The sequence below is a fragment of the Taudactylus pleione genome, unplaced genomic scaffold, assembly GCF_031769625.1.
Source record: "Taudactylus pleione unplaced genomic scaffold, aTauple2 ptg000032l, whole genome shotgun sequence".
Classification (NCBI taxonomy): domain Eukaryota; kingdom Metazoa; phylum Chordata; class Amphibia; order Anura; family Myobatrachidae; genus Taudactylus; species Taudactylus pleione.
In genome coordinates this window covers 1,714,529-1,732,220 of record NW_028284434.1, presented here as the reverse complement: position 1 = coordinate 1,732,220, position 17,692 = coordinate 1,714,529, and the positions used below count along the sequence as shown (strand labels likewise).

Sequence of the window (17,692 nt, the reverse complement as noted above, 5' to 3'; positions counted from 1 at the left end):
TGGCTCTCCAGCTCTTGTGAAACTACAAGTCCCAGCAAACCCTCCCACCAATCAGCTGGTAGAGCATGCTGGGACTTATAGATTCACAATACCTGGTGAGATGCTCTATGATATCTGGTAGTCAAAGGATAAAATTCTCATACTAGCACACAAAGGGTTATATACTTTGCAGACTAGCATTCAATAGTTAACAAGGTCTAAGCAATCTTGCTAGCAATCATTGTCTCCAGGACAGGCTGGAACTAGAGTAGTGTGCTGAGCCCCATGTTTTGTTTCTGGATATGCATTAACTTTAGTGTTGTGGTTTTGGTTTTACAAAACCACCCTCATGTGTTTTGGTTTTGGATCTATATTTTTTTCAAAAATTGATAAAAAAAATGCTAAAATCACATAATGTGATTTATTCCTACAATATTATTAACCTCAATAACATTCATTTCCACTCGTTTCCAGCTAATTATGACCACCTCACAGCTCACAATATTGTTTTCATCCAGTATAGGCCAAAAAGGTTGCACCAAGCTAGCTGGCTGACTAAGCTAAGTGGCATCGCTGGGCAGCAGAAACACATGGCAGTTCAACTTCCAACATGGCACATCAGGAAACAAATGTTTCCATTAATCAAGAGGCGTAAGGGAGATGGAGTATATATGTAGTTGAAGGCAGGGAAAGGAAGGGTTGATTTGTAGTAAATTTAATTTAAGTTTTGGATTCTAAAGCAAATTTTTGAGGGAGGAGGGGAGGCATTTCCAAAAAAATATTTTAATCATTCACAGCAGCCCCAGTTGAGCTCTTTAGTGGTTCTGAATTTTTCTTTTAAAATATGCTCTTTGATAAAGCTTCCAGCAGGGGAGCGAAAACGGTCAGAGGAATTGTACTACCACTGGATCTTCCATTTGAAAAGTGGCCTTTGATGGTTACTATCATTTGCTTCCATTGTGGAATATATACATGGACAGATTGGAGGTCTGCGATTTAAGGGAACGAATCACCAGTACAATTGGGGCCATCACATACTGACTTGACTTCTGCCCATGAAATTATTGGGACACCCAGCCACCACTGCACAAACAGTGTTATTATCAGCACGAGATGGACTCCTTTGTCCATTTCCGGTTGGATGTGGTGAGGTTCCCATGCGGACAAATTTGCACTTATATATACAGAATTGTACTTTTCAAAGCTGACTATTGATGGTTCAGGACTGGAATCTAAGGATTTGTTATTATAGTGCATTAGATTCCAGCGGGATGCTGCTAATATTCATGCTGCTTTTACTAGATTATTAATGTGGGTGTATTGTTGTATTTTTATTGTTATAGTATTGTTACTTTTATGCAGAATACATATATAAACACTATATGATATTAAAAATGGTGTCTTGATCTTTGGGTGGGTTCTACCATATCCCTATTTTATACTTTTATATTTTTATATCTTTTATATATATATTATCAGTTAGTGCACAACACATCTTTGTTTCTAAAAAATGAAAAAGGCAAGCAGAAGATGCTGTCTGTTGCCATAAAAATATTTGGAAATTTTTGCCAATCAGCAACCGCATATCAAAGACTTCAGTGGCTGTGGCAGTTCAATTACCAACATGGCACATCTAGGAAAGATAATGGCACTGCAGTGGCAGACAGGATGGCAGTTTAATAAACTATAACAATAATGTTTGCCATCTACACAAAAAAACAGTCAGCAATGCCCCAAGCGGTGCAAGATGGAATTGTCTTTGGGCCCTCCCACAGGCAGGAATAATGCTGGTGTCATGTCTGCCCATTTGGATTCTTCAATGGGTGGATGAACTATTAATGTGGCAGCACACAAAATAGAGGCTCTGAACAGGAAGGGGGCAGAGGAATTTAAAGTCTGGTACTAAACATCTCTTATCATTGTGCTTCTGGGATTATGTATGGGAAGTCTGGGAGGGGAGGAAGGAGAACATCTCCAGATACCATCACAAAATAGCCTCTCCATGTGGTGCTTGGGTTGCATCTTACCAAACATGGCTGTTATGATCAAGGAAAGCCAAGCCAACCAGGTTGGTATCTACAAATCAAGGTTAAAAAATGGCATAAGAGTATTTTGTTATACCTATTTGTGATTTTAGTTTAAATAAATATAGTATGAAATAAAAACAAAAAGTAAGCATCAGAGCAATGGCACAAATGCACAGTGCTTATATGGATACACGGGGGTACAGAAACATATACTGTGGTATGGCCTGCAGCGCCACAGAGCTTACACTCAATGGGCTTTTGGTTGCTTGTTTTTTGGTAGTTTTAACTTTTCCATTTCTCAGATTTCCTTTTTTTATAGTTAAATAATTAACCCTAATCAATCAATCAATCAATCAAACAATCAGTCAATCTCATTTGGATTCTTGTTTTTAATGATTTGTTCAATTTATCAAATTATTTTAAATTTATAGTTATATTCTGTAATCAATCAATCAATCAAAATCACTGGGCTTTTGGATGCTTGTTTTTTGGTAGTGTTTTCTTTTCCATTACAATTTACTTTTTTATAGTTAATTTCTTAACACTAATCAATCAATTAATCTCTATATTTTGGATTCTTAACTTTTTAATGTAAAGTTCTATATTAACTAATCAAACAATCTGTCAGTCAATCAACGTCATTGGGCTTTTGGATGATTTTTGGTAGTGTTAACTTTTCATTTTCTCTGATTTATTTATTTATAGTTAAATAATTAACACTAATCAATCAATTAATCAAACAATCAGTCAATCTCATTTGGATTCTTATTTTTTAATGATTTGTTCCATTTATCAAATTATTTTTAATTTATAGTTATATTCCATAATCAATCAATTAATCAACCAATCAATCAATCAGTCAACCTCACTGGGCTTGTTGGATGCTTGTTTTTTGGTAGTGTTTTATTTTCCATTTCAATTTACTTTTTTATAGTTAATTTATTAACAGTAATCAATCAATTAATCAATCAATCAATCTCATTTTGATTCTTAACTTTTTTAAGGATTGTTCTAAATATAAAATTACTTTTCATTCATAGTTATAGTAAGTAGTCATCAATCAATTTATCAGTCAAACAACCTAATTGGGATTTTGGATGCTTGTTTTTTAACAGTGCTATCCATTTCTCTGATTTACTTTTTTATAGTTAAATTATTAACACTAATCAATCAATTAGTCAATCAATCAATAAATAAATGCTTTACCTGGATTCCACTAAATATTACTCCACCTCCATTTGCCTGTGGTGACCTCTGGCCTCTGATCTAGTTATTTATTAATTAAAACATTCTATGGCATTGTTTAGTATATATTAAATTGCCATCCTGTCTACCATTCCAGTGCCACTATGTTTCCTAGATGTTATATTCTTTTTTAAAACTGCTCTGTCACTTAGTTTAGCCAGTCAGCTCACTGCAACCTTTGGCCAATATGGGTGAAGACTGAAAACAATATTGTGAGCTGTGAGGTGGTTAAAAGTGACTGGAAATTAAAGTTATTGATGTTAGTAATACTGTAGGAACAAACATATGCCCAAATTACATGATTTAAGCTGTTTTTATCAATTTTGGTAGAAATCCAGATCCAAAACCAAAACACTTGAGGGTGGTTTTGGCACCCCTAAAACCTATAGGGTGATTTTGGCAAAACCAAAACATCGGGATGTACATGTCACATGACTATACACTGTAATTTTACTTGGTGTATTTTTTACAATGCACTGATTAGCTTAGAAATAAAATCTTTGCTCATCACTATCATAGTCATCCCATCTCTTTTATTGTGTGGCTCTTTTAGAGGGGACTCTGATATTAAATATATTGTATTCAGTGGCAAACGCAGGATTTCTAGAGCGGGATTCCAAGTGCTTGATTTTGGAGCGAGTGTGGCCAGTACATGAAGAGGGTCTAATTATCACGTATCCAGCTTTAATATGTATCATACAAAGTGCAATGTGTGTCATAATTCCAGCATATATAGAGGACCAGTGATCACAGTAAGCCATTAAATGTAGCAGTAGGACCATACTGCCTGAGATTAATATTTTTACTTCAGATGTGGGCACCATTCTAGAGCATTGGAGCTAGTCCGGGCAGAAGAACCTAGCACTGCCCCGGACATGTATGTACATATTGGTCTCATCATGAGCTAGATAGTGTATTATTTTATGGTATTACTAATTAACTCGATTGATGGTTTATAGCAGTGCGCACCTAACTATGCATGTGTTCCAGATCTCCTAGTTTGTTCACAGATGTATTTATTACTGGCAGACACCAAAAATGCACAGGTGGTGCTAATTATTTCATTTGTGATACTAAGAAGAACAAGCAGCACTAATAAAATTCTATATTACTATTTCTATAGTGGACATGGTGTGGCCTGGGGAGGGAGTTTCCAGGCAACTGGAACCCCCACCCCCTGCGTTTGCCTATGGTAATGAATGTCCAGTATAGAGAATGATAAATTGCATGTAACAAGTTTTACCTTAAACCAAGCCAGTGACCTTGTAGATATGAGTTAAACACATATAACTATGGAATGGCTATCATCCTCTTTATCTAATCATGACAAAGAGCCTTATTTATGTAATTAGATCTACAGTAGGATTGACCAAAATTTATAAAGCAGTTTTAAGGGGCATATTTATCAATATTGTTTTTTAATAAACTAACATGAAAATGGGTGTTTACACACCCTTTGCTCATTATTTTAGCATCAGCTGATATGTAGTAAAGTGCTGTGCACTATTGCGCAAAGTGTTTTGACTTCTTTTGCATGTTGAAAGAGATCCACACATTATCTGGCACCACAATCCTCACTTACAGAGATTAGGACCCTGATGATCATGTGAGCCAGTTGATGTTACAATGTTCATGATGAGGAGATGTTGGAATTTTATATACTGTATATCACATTATGAAATAACTTAAATTGACCTTGTTGGACAAAATTGAGCACAAATATTAAACCAAAGCTTTAATTTTCTCAGTACTAATGGTTTGCAACCATTGATGGTCATCCCTGCTGTGGGAATGGTAGGGTGTGGTCAAATCAGGTGCTGGGTGGGCCTTAATGATGTAGGGGTGGGTAGGCAGCCATCAATTTCAATTATGTGGAACCATTGGATCTTTTCCATCAATGGCAAAACCATTAACCATTGTGGCTAACCATCAATGATCAATGGTTATCCCTAGTCTCTTGAGATTCTTGACATTAGACCACATAATTTCTGTGGGTGTGCAGGACAGCTCTCACTAAGGTGAAAGTGCATGAGAGTGTTCACAAGGCCCTGATATTAGGGAAATTTGTTAATTATCTCAGTGGTAGTGACAGAGGGAAGACCTCATTTTTATCACAAGTCACTTTTATTATATAGATGTTCCTTCTACATGTGTGTGGTGAGTTTTGACTGTGAACCTAAGAGATTCTTACCAATTCCACAGGACTATATCCTTAGTACACTCAAAGTACAGTTACAGGCTGTACATTGTATCTAATTATATCTAATGTAGGTCTTCCAGCATTATCTCCTATGCTTCACTGAAGCCAATTAGCCAACTTTACCAAGGTGGCCACCAGGACATGTCATTGCTCCATCTAGAGTGTGTGATGATTACTGCACAGACATGTAGCATATGTTCCTCTGGGGTCTGTGCACTGCTGTTACTCCCACTGTTACACTGCTGTCTCTTCTTACATATTCCACTTACTCTGTGTATTACTGCTGTTACTGCTGACACCGCTGTTACATCTGTTACCCCTGTTTTCTTTAAAAAATGTCCAAGCCTGATTAAGGAAAATCTGTCTGGTGTAAACTCCATTTCCCATTTCCGCTGGTGCCTTTTGTTGACACCACAATTCATATCATATATCTTTAAAAACAAAAACAACAAAAATGATGTTTTCAATCTGGTTTTATATAATTGTTTTAAGTTGATTATCTGTTTTTAACTTACATGCAAACTTTCAAATGCTGTTAAACAACTTCAGCAGGACCCATAAAGATTAAATAATTATATTAAAGATAATATATATTTATCACAGGAATTTGAACTAAATACTTCGTCATTTCAAGAGAAGGGTTGTACAGTATACAAAGGCACATAAATTATAAATCACTATAACTGCGTTAATTTATATGTTGCTCTGCAGGACCATTACTAACTGAAAATATAAAATAGCATGTTCCCTGTTAGGAATACAACTACAGCTGCCATGTTAGCCATCAGGGAAGTTGCTCCTAAAAGAGATCGAGAAAGAAAAACATACTGTAATTATGCACTACCAATTCTACATGCAGAATTGGGGTATCTTACATTAATATTTATGTATTTACAATTTTTATTTCAATATAAATGCGTGCGCTTCTGTTTCTGACCAAAACTGAAGACTTTGAATTCAGTAATGGAGATACAGTATTAGTGAGTGGAACAGGGAAGGCGGTAGATATTGTCAGATATTGGTGATAATTTTTTTTTAATCTCACCTATAAATTGTTTAGTCTGCTCTCTACATCTAAATAATCAACACACTCTTGTACCAGCTCTTCAATGACATAAAATGATGTCAGTGTTCAGCAGGAATTACTTGTTTTGATAGAAGTACAGAGGTTAGACAAAATCATATAGATAGTTACCTGGATACTGTACATTTACTTCAATCATTGCACCTCATAATGAAGCAAAATTACTGCTTTACATTTTGTACAGCATTCTGGGCTTTTAATGAGCCTCTTCTAAGCATGCTGAATCGATGCTCATTTAGAAGTGGTACTATACGAGCTGCAGTGGATTCAGAAGGTGGGGAACCCATTTTTAGATAGAACTCACTCGCCTCTTGGTCAAGTGCTTTCACTGTCCCCTATAGTACTGTTGCTAGGTCGATTGCTTTGCAGTTATATTGAGACCATTTCAGTAGCAATCTCAGCATTCTCCCTGCAAATAAGTTTTACCTGGCCTCCATCACATTAGGTGCACAATGTAATCTATTTAATAATTACCCCAATGCAGTGTTTAGATATTTGTTAAAATAGCAACACAACTACAGTACCTGGAGGTTTATTCCTGACCCTCCTCACCAGCAGTGATGCAATGTTGGGTGTCCTATCTACCCCTTATGCCAAGTGAAGGTTTGGGATGAGTAGCTAGAGCCTCATGTTTAGAACTACGTGGAGAAAGTGATTTTAAATGCATAGTTTGTATTAAATGCCATGTCCAGGGTTTATTCCGTCTGCCTGTCTATTGCCAGATGTGCAGGTTTAGGTTACTTGTAGCTCTCCTGCTGATGTGGGATTACAGATAGACAGTGCCGGACCAAGATCCACATAAGCCTGGGTCTGAAAATCATGAAGGGTGTGTGACCAGTGCTGTGGGGATGTGACTAGTGATGTAGGGGGATGGTCGGTGCATGAGGTGTGGCCTGTGCTTTGGGGAGTAGCTAGCACTATGGAGGGCATACCTAGCACCTACCTACAACCAACTAAATTTCCCTTCCCTTTTATCTAATATGATACATGGATTTATTAAGTATTTACAGTATGTCATTGACATTCCATGGACATTCAGAGATATACCACTGTCGGGAAGATGTATTTGTCAAAGGAGGTAGGAAACAAACAGTATGAGAATATACATTTGCTAAACCAAATTAGAAACACATTAGAGGGGAAGATACAGTATTAGAGAATAATAGATTAGAATAGGACAGGACTTCCATGAGAAAATCTAGTAAATAGACAAGCGCAAGTAACATAGGAGAAAACAAATACTATTATTCAGTTATGGGCTATTTTATCTCCTGGTGCAATGCTGGATTTTACCACAGCATAAATACAAAGCTCATTTTGCAAATCAGAATACAGGTAAATGTGGTATAAAATTGCTAGGGCCGTAACTAGGGTGGTGCGACCTGTGCCATGGCACAGGGCACTGCAGGGACGGGGTGCTGTTTGGGCCTGTGAATTTTCTATTTATTATCATTCTCACTTGTAGATAAGGGGTATGCCCCTTAGAGTTACAGGTTGTTACAAGATACTGTATATAGCAACTTCTCTACTCTGGACAGGTCTTCAAATGCTTATCTTGTTCATTTGTGAAATGACTTTGTTTCAGAACTAGATATAAGAATTTAAATCTATACTAAAATAGGGTGAAGTTATTGTGTACCAGGGCCGTAACTAGTGTAGTGTGACCAGTGCCATGGCACAGGGCACAGGAGGGCAGGGGGCGCTGTTTGGACCTGTCAATTTTCCTGTTTATTTTCATTCTCACTTGTACAGTATCTTCCTCTTATTTTCTCCCCTATCTCTTCCCTGGCCTTTCACCATGAGGCCATGCCCCCATTTTTGGGTGTGTTATGTCCCTATTTGAAATATAGGGGGGGGGGATAATGCTTTATGGCACAGAGCACCAAAAAGTCTAGTTACGACTCTGAAGATTGCTGAACAGTAAAACTACATTTGGGATTAAAATGTAGAACATACAGGATAATAGGACACTGAGAAGGGCATTTCAGAGCAGCTCAGGATAATGTATGAAGGTGCCATGAAACAGTCGATTTTGGATAGTAAACCCCTTTGAGCCTAGTGGACACCAGTACTGAAATAAAACCAGTTCCATATATGAGTGCTAAAGTTATATACTCACTTTCATTGTGACTACAGTACAGTAATTAAACAATAAATACTCACCATTATAGATTGGTTTCTCTGTGATTGTGGGAGCTTCATCTACAGATAGAATAAAAATGTAATTACTGTAGAAAACATGGCCTAACTACTTGTACTGCGTGTTATACTGTATCATACTGTACATAACTCAGTATTTTACTGTATATAACTCATGGCATTAAAAATCAGTACACACTAGGCTCCCCTTAACCCACTAAAACTACCTCCAGTTCCACCATACCACATCTATTTCATTCAAGATTATTTTTCTTACCATTCATATCAATTTTGGCCTTAAAATATGAAAAAGTGTTGTAAGCTTTTTTTTTTACAGTTTTGTGTGCTATACAGTATATACTGTAAAGTTTAATGCAATCAAGATTTTAAGTGATACTATACTGCAATCATTATGCCCTGGATGAATTTGGTAATGCTGGAAGGTAGATAGGTAAATAATGCTATCAGGTTAAATAAAATACAATTTAAAAGATTCTAGAACTTTACAAGAGATGTTTTTCCTAGCTATACATTTAATTATAATGCATATTTTATAACCTGTCATCGCTAATAAATTATAAGTTAATAATGTAATTTATTAAAATGACATTGCTTGAATTCTTTATAAAAAAATTTTGTAAAGAAATATTTTCTCATTTTGTGTAAAGCATAGTTAAGGACATGGGCATGTTCTTTTTGTCAATCGATAAAAAAGCTCTAAAATATGTTTGCATAGTTATCGATTCTCCGTCATTTCCAGGGAAAGTCCCATCTTTAATGAATGATCCCTAGAAATTTTAATCCCTGGCAAGATTACTATTTGTCAATGTCACCATGCTGCGCTATACAATTCCTCTAATTCAATACATCAAATACAATTTTTACATTTTTTTTCTTATACCATTTGGATTACAAATTAATATGCATTTATTAAAGGGTAATCTCATGTTCATGTGTTCTATGAATCTAGTAATTGGCAGTATTTGTAATTGAGGTTGTCTTATTTATTTATTTAGTTGGTTGGTTTTTAATATAGGTTGAGAGAATACTTATACTAATAAAATACATAAAGTAAAGGAGATTGTAATGTCAGATAGATAGTACCACATGTTACTTGTTTAAATTCAGCAATAAATTGTACCTGGATACAGATTTCTTTTTGTTATTTCATTATGTTATGATTTGGTATAACAACAAGTAAACATACCTTGTTTAACTATAGGCCCCAAAGACAAAGTTTTATCTGCAGCTGCATTGTTAGCACTGAGAGCCCTCATTCCAGTGCAGGACTAAAAGAAGAAGTCAGAATGATTGTGAATTCAGAAAAACACATTTATATATAAATATTATAACACCATTTACATATCCTAATTTTGGGGTTCAGTTTAATGTTTCATTTAAAGTGTAAAATATTTTAGAGTGCCTAGCAGAAGAGAATAAGTTGTATATTTGTTTCCATATCCCACAAGTATATTATAGATATGTGCAACATTTTAAAAACTATACTATTAACTATTTTCTTTGTTCTGCACACAGTATGGCATGAAATATTGTACTTCACATGAAAGGTCTTTTGAAGCCATAGCTAAAATCTCCCCACAGGCAACAGAACACAAAGCTGGAACATGAATATACCAGACTGCTCTATATAAACTTGCTCACAAATCTATGTGTAAGTTACAGATTCTTTAATACACTGTTCATGTAAAATAATTGTGCTCCTTCTTTATTAAAAATGAAGAAAACAAAATCCTAAATTGATATCCTTTATTTATAGAGGGTTATGGAGAGAAGTTGGTATCAGACTCTGTTGAAAACAGTTAATTCTACTGGGGACCCCCTCATCATTATTAGGAAATACAAATGTATGGGGTTCTTAATAGCAATGTTGGTAGCATGAATTGTGATGATCATAAGCCATGCACATAATTGTTATTGATATGTGTCATAATTATAGTATTGCCAAAGAGAGAACCACATGTTTAGGTTAGTTATTAGAGATAAACCATAACTGGCCAACTTGAATCAAGCCTTGGAGAGAGATAAATTGTAGAAGTTGGCCAAAATAACTAATCAGTTTCTAACTGTCTTTTATCTAACAGTCTAGGAAATACAATTAGATGCTGATTAGTTGATTTGTGCAACCTCTCCACTTTATCTCTCTCCAAGGCTTAATACATATCCCCTTAAGTGTGAGAGGATGGATCATGAGGAACAAAATTGAAGTTAATGGGTTGGAGTACTGTAGGTACAATGATGTAGAATGAAACCAAAGTGGATGAGTTGGAGAATGTAGAATTATGAAGGGAGAATCTTCTGAAGCAGCATTTGCCACTGTGCCTAAAGTTCTGTAACTGGTTAACTGCAGAAGACACCCTAGAGGGGACAGGGGAAGATAGGATGACTACTGGGTAGAACCCTGGTTATGGGACAATGGATAGAACACTGCGGAGTCCTGAACCATGATGGTCCTACATAAATAGCAATTGGGCCAATCATCAAAAACATCTGAGAAAAAGAATCACAGAACTTGCTTGAGGGGTTATATAGCATGTTCCATTAGGCTTTTCAACTGAGGGTGACACCTGCATGATAAGTTCAGTGAAATTTCCAGACACTTTACAGAAGACTATCCAAAACAGGGACACATTGGGGAGGATTTACGAAGCAGCGGCTTCTGCAAGCCGCTGCTTCCTGACGGGTTTGGAGCTCCTTTTTTAAAATGGCACCCAACATCGGTGTATAGCATGCGGCACTTTACACTGTCACTCGGTGCCATTTTAAATAAGGAGCTTCAACCCACTGGGAAGCAGCGGCTTGCAGAAGCCGCTACTTTGTAAATCCCCCCCATATGTAAGGGAAGTCTGTGAGGCCAGAAGACCTCTTTGTTGAAGAGCAAAACAAAGTATCTTCACCAACAGCTACAATACAATTATTATTTCAATAATTGTCTTGTCCAGTGTACCCCACGTCTCTAAATTGTAAGATAGTTTGGATATAATTTCCATTGTTGTTACAAAGTAACAGTACATTTATTTGATTTGGCTTGTACTCACAGGTGTGCATGCCTCATTGGTCTTATCACAAATATGAATGTCACAGTGCAAATAGACAACGTTTGAATCCTTAACATATCCAAAGAGCTGAACTGAAAAGCGTCCATATTGAGAGTTTCCATTTTCAATCACTTTAATAGTAGAGTCCTGCTTGCCGGGACAGCTGTAAAACATAATTGTCCAACAACAATGAGGTAATTAGCTTGATTCAGAATTTGAATATGATTAGACTTGATACTGAAAATATTCACTAAAAGCAGTGGCGTAACCAGCTTTTGACATGAGGCGGAGCGAACATGGAAAAATATCTCCTCTAAGTCTAACTATTTCCCACATGTCTCTTAAAAATGCCTATCAGACTCCCCATTTGCCCCCCAGTCTGTAAGATCTATTTTGTCCATTCATGTGAAATGTGTTCCCATCTGTATTGTGCTCCCCCACCTGTATATCCTGTATTGTGTTCCTCCCTCTCTAAACTGTTTGATGTGTATTATGTTCTGTTTTCCCACCTCCGCTTCTATATTTTGGATTCTGCCCCCACACCCTCATCTGTATGTTCCAGTACTATGCCACTACCCCAAATGTATGTTTTTCATTGTCCACTCTTCCCCACTCCAGTCTCTATGTTTGTACAGTGCTCTCCTACACACACACACACGTTACAGATGTCCTCATACACATAGCATCTATATGCCATACGGTGCAGGATGACCAGTGTGACATAGACACTGCAAGAGGAGTAATGTACCATAGTTTTTTTTTTAAATGGTATCTTGTTCACATCGCAGACTCAATGAAAAGCCACTCACAGGATACTAGAGACACTGGACTGTGACTTTAACAGCACATGACTCGTACAAAGTTGCAGATGAAGCACAATGGAACTTGGCATGAGAAAAAGCTGCCACCGCTCGCATTGGAGCACTTCTTACACAGATTCAGACTCAGTTACACACAGATATACAAACGTTGCACATCAATTGACCAGTGTAATCTTGCAGAGTAGTTTTGTCACTTCAATTTGTTTTATTTATGCAAATAAGATGCCTGGGACATGGTGAGCCAAGAGGGGCTATTTAAGACGACTTAAGCAACAGTGTATGAGGACACATCTGTAACTTATTTCATGCAAGTCATCTTCCAGACCTGTCTGCCTCAGCTCTGCGACTACCTCCAGTCCTCTGCAGTGCTGATGTCAGCAGCTCCTCCAGTCTCTGACTGGCAGCACTGGAACATTATTACATCATGTCTGCCATGTAATGTAATGATGTTCTTCCGGATGACACAAATGACAATTTGTAACTCATTGAAGGTCTCATTCAGTATGACAGAGGCTTTGAATTAGTAATATGGCTGACAAACTGAACATCTCAGTGCATACTGTGCACATCATCATTTATGAGCAACTGGTGTACAGGAAAAAGTGTTCATGCTGGGTACCAAAGCAGCTCACTTTAGTTCACAAGACCAATAGGATGGGAATGTCATGACATGGTACCATGAGGGGCGAGTGCAGTTCCTGCAGCAAACTTTTACAGACGATGAAATGTGAGTGCATTGTCTGACACTGGAGATGAAGCAAGCCTCCATGACATGGAAACATGCATCTTCCCCACCTTCAAATAAATTCTAAACAACTCCACCAGCAAAGAAGGTCATGGCAACTGAGTTTTGGGACCACAAGGGTGTGCTTCCTCTTGATTTCCTCACCAAGTGAGATACTGTGAATGCTGTCCACTATTGTGACACATTGAGCTGGTTGTGGAGGGCAACTTGTTGAAAATGGCCTGGGTAGCTGCAAACAGGCATAAAATTGCTGCATAATAATGCCAACCACATGCATGAGTTGTTACATTGCTACTATTGGGAGTTACTGGACCATCCTCCCTACAGCCATAACCTAGCATTGAGTGATATCCATCTCTTTGGATAATTGAAGAACCACATGGGTGGAAGGCAATTCGCAACCAACAGTGGTCAGCAAACTGTCATTTCCTGGCTTCTGATGCTTGACACTGTTTTCTTCTATGCCAGGATAGATGCCTTGGTGTACCATTGGAACAAATGCTTTGACAAGTATGAGGACTATGTGGCAAAATAATTTGTACTAATGCCATGCTATAGATTATACATGTATGTACAAGTTGAATAAATTTACACAATGAGAGGTCTTATTACCTTATTCATTGAACCACCCTTGTGCAATAATTTAAAATTTAAAAAGTAAAGAGATAGTACTGTAATTTGGATAAAACTCATTAGAACATTAAATGTACTTCTTAGACCCCATTAAATAATTCAGACTTTTCTGTGACTTACCTATTTCTAATAAAATAGTATTTTGCAGAGGTAGATGAATCTTTTGAAGGTGTAGCATAGCAGTTTTTCATCTGTACGGAATAGTAAGCATTATCAGCTGATTTTAGAATTATTCCAATGTACAATATGGATTTGGATGTCAGAAGAACCTCTGAGCCCTCATAGGGTATCTTGTAACTTGAGTCTTCATAGAGAGCAATAGTTGCCAATAACTGTCCTGTGCCTTCCACACTAAAATCAACTGAGCTGTAGTAATAAATAAAGTCTTTGTTAGGCTATGTCATAATCAAACATTTCTTAGTGCTGTGTGAATAATGTCATTGTTCTTTGGTAATAGATCACTGAATGGTGAAATTATAGAAAAAAGTTAAGCTTTTGAAAGATTTTTTCTCCAACCATCCAACTAGTTGATTGGTTGGAATGAAAATCTGGTAATGTATGGGAGTAACTGATGATCAGCAATTAGCTCCTAAATGCCAGAAAACAGATGAAAATGGTCATCAGACAAGTTTGTTAAATGTTTGATCTAAACAATTTGTTCAAACAACAGTTTTTGTCCATTTTCCTGCGTTTGGGAGCAAATTGCTGATTGTCATTTGCTATCATACCTTACCAGATTTTCATTCCAACCAATCAACTAGTTGGATGGTTGGACAGAAAATCTTTATGTGCGTATGCAGCTTTAAAGTCAATTCACAAAGAGGAAAATCACCATCTAAAGTCATTGATTTTAGAAGGTGATTTTATATATGTACTGTATATAAGTGTGGGAGTGCTATGAATGTCATATACAGTACTATTGTACAACTAAAACTAACAAATCTTGGCACAAATCTTATTTAATTATATAGATCTGACTACCTGCATTCGTTAGAAATGAACAAAGAAATAAAGAAGTGCTGGTTGTCAGATTAATTCAATTTAATATAGTTAAAAAATAATATACATATAGCACAGCTCTGGTGTAAAGAAATTACAATATAATAAATAATTATCTCAAAATAAGATATGTAGCTTAAATATCACAAATTCATCCTATTGTGCAAACAGTATAACTTTAAACAAGAATTTAATGTCCTATTCACAAAAACTTATAATGATTGTACAGCTGTACAAAATATCCATAAGTCGTAGAGTTATTAATTGCAAAACTTAGAAATGACCTTGTTTATAATCAGGCTGTTAGTATACAGTAGCATGCAGTTCATTTGTTTGTCATCCCTGTTAATAGGCTATAGCAACAGTTTTAAGAATTCTCCAGGTTGTGACAGGAGAGTTTTGCATTGCACTCCAAGAACATTTCCAACATGGGGACGCAGAATAGTCAGCTTCACTGGTTAGAATCTGTTGTTTGTTGCCCCTCAATGTCACAATAAAGACAATGAATGATTGATAGTATTATACTCATTCAGTAATCTAGGAATCCTCTAAACACTGGTAGCCTAGACAACCACCTCTCTTTCATCTAGTCCTGATTTGCACTATAACACACTGTGGAGGCAGATGCTGCATAAAAATGACATCTCAAAAATAGATAAAAATGCACACCAAGAGAGGATAGGCATGCTTATCAGAGGCATAGCTAATCCAACCTGTCACCCCCCCTCCCCCCATCCTTTTGATGAGACCTCCAATGTTGGGAGGTATTCACGAGATGTAATATATCACAAACATCACAACTTTTGGTAAACAGAGATTGGAGGCTTTTGCATGTGCATACAAAAGAAGGGTATGCCCTCATGGGAAAAGCCATGTCAGTGAGCCATGCCTTGTTTTTATCATGCTAGGGGCATGTGAAGCACCTTGGGAGCTGCTAACATGCCCCCTATCCCTCTCTGCACTGAATAGATGCCATGTGCATGTGCTGAGAGGGGAACTCTCAAGCTCCACTCTCCAAAAAAGGGGTGGGGCAGTTTCATCACACTTGGGTCATGCCCAGCACTCCAGGAGATGCCTGGCTGTCCCCAGATACTCTCCCCCCACTGCAGGCTCCTCCTCAGTGACTGAGAGCCAGGTGCTGCACAATAACTGTCACAGTGCAGTGCCAGGCTCCTGTTCACTGAGGAGCCAGGATTTTGGTGTCACCCCCTCAGATGGTGACACCCGGTGTGGTCCTAACTCCCTGCAACCCCTAGTGACTCCACTGCATAAGGCTTAATTTATTTATTCTTATTTTAAAGTTAATTTGTACTCTGCAGTACTGTATAATGGGGAGGTAAGACAAGCATGTATTAGCTACAATAAAATAACACTATTTGAGACAAATAGCATGAAGACAATTCTCAGAATAACTTTGCATTTAATAGATATGTCATAATATTACTTGTTAATAATAGTTTATGCATACTATTACATATTTACAGTACCTTGAAAAGGGCCGAAGAGCTGTTTCAAGAGAGAGCTGTATGTCCAGAGGGTATACACAAGAATACTCTATACTGGCAATATCCTCTCCACCAACTAATGAGTCCTTGGATAGGTAAATTGTGTTTTTGTAGATAATATGTGTTTTGTTGTTCTGTATAATGAAAGGACTATTACTAATGAGACTATTACCAAGTATATTACAAATAATTGCATGCATTTAGACTGATTATTCAACACCCCAAAAAGACACAACCCACACTAGTCTTCCTATATCAATATTTTCTGTCCTCCTGATCCTATCTTCCTATATTTCCATATCCAATTCCACTTAACAATATTTCTGTTATTTATATCGTATGAGGTGCTACCCTTAGCGCAAACAAGAAACAATTCACATTTACAGCTAGAAAAAGAGCATTCCTTGGGGTGTACTAGAATCAAAATTACTTAAAAGTATAAATTTTTATAAGTGTACACACACATACAGATGATAATTGGAATTAGCACAACCAAATACCCTGGTGTGAATTCCCCTACTGGACTTCACCAAGAATCCCTGCAAGAGGATATGGATTTCATTCAATAAGGGCCCAGGTATCTGTCCAGTGTAGTTGGTTCCCACCATGAAAGCAACAGTACTTAAGGTGGGTACACATTAGATGATATTTAGGCTGATACAATGGATTGGTCTGATATATTGTCAAAATCTCCTAATGTGTACCCACTATGTTGGGCCATGTGCACTCCCATTTGGTCATCAGTCGCATCATCAGGTCAGCCCTACATGCAGCTCAATCTGACAATGCGACTGATGACCCAATGCAGGGGATGCGGCTGGTTCCGACATATCAGATAGTCAGGCACCAGTTCACCTGATGTGTACTGGCATCCCTATACAGATCTGTGCTCTTGCATCTTGACTGCGTACATGGCAAACTGTGCCACGCATGGCACGAAGTGTGCACCCATGAGCGGAGAAGCTCCCTGTGACTCCATAGGATTGCATGGTACGATTGCAGTGTGCCATAGCATACCATAGCAGATGCCTCTGTGGGTAATTGCTTGGCATTATGCATGCACATGTTTGTAGTGTGATCAGAAAGGATGTAAGAGGACACATCTGTATGTTGGCCCATCACCCATGCAGTCACCCATCACATCACTGGGTTCACATATAATTTAAAATGTACCCAGATTTAGCTGGTATGAGGAAACACTGCAGATGGAAAGGCGGGTATGGATGTGCTGCTGTCAAAGAAATGTTACACTGGAGTTT

General features: G+C 37.4%; 1 pseudogene; it reads right to left on the bottom strand.

Annotated features, from left to right (window-relative positions):
- LOC148538907 (uromodulin-like) overlaps window positions 1-17,692 on the bottom strand; it is a 104,013-nt pseudogene that overhangs the window by 24,731 nt on the left and 61,590 nt on the right.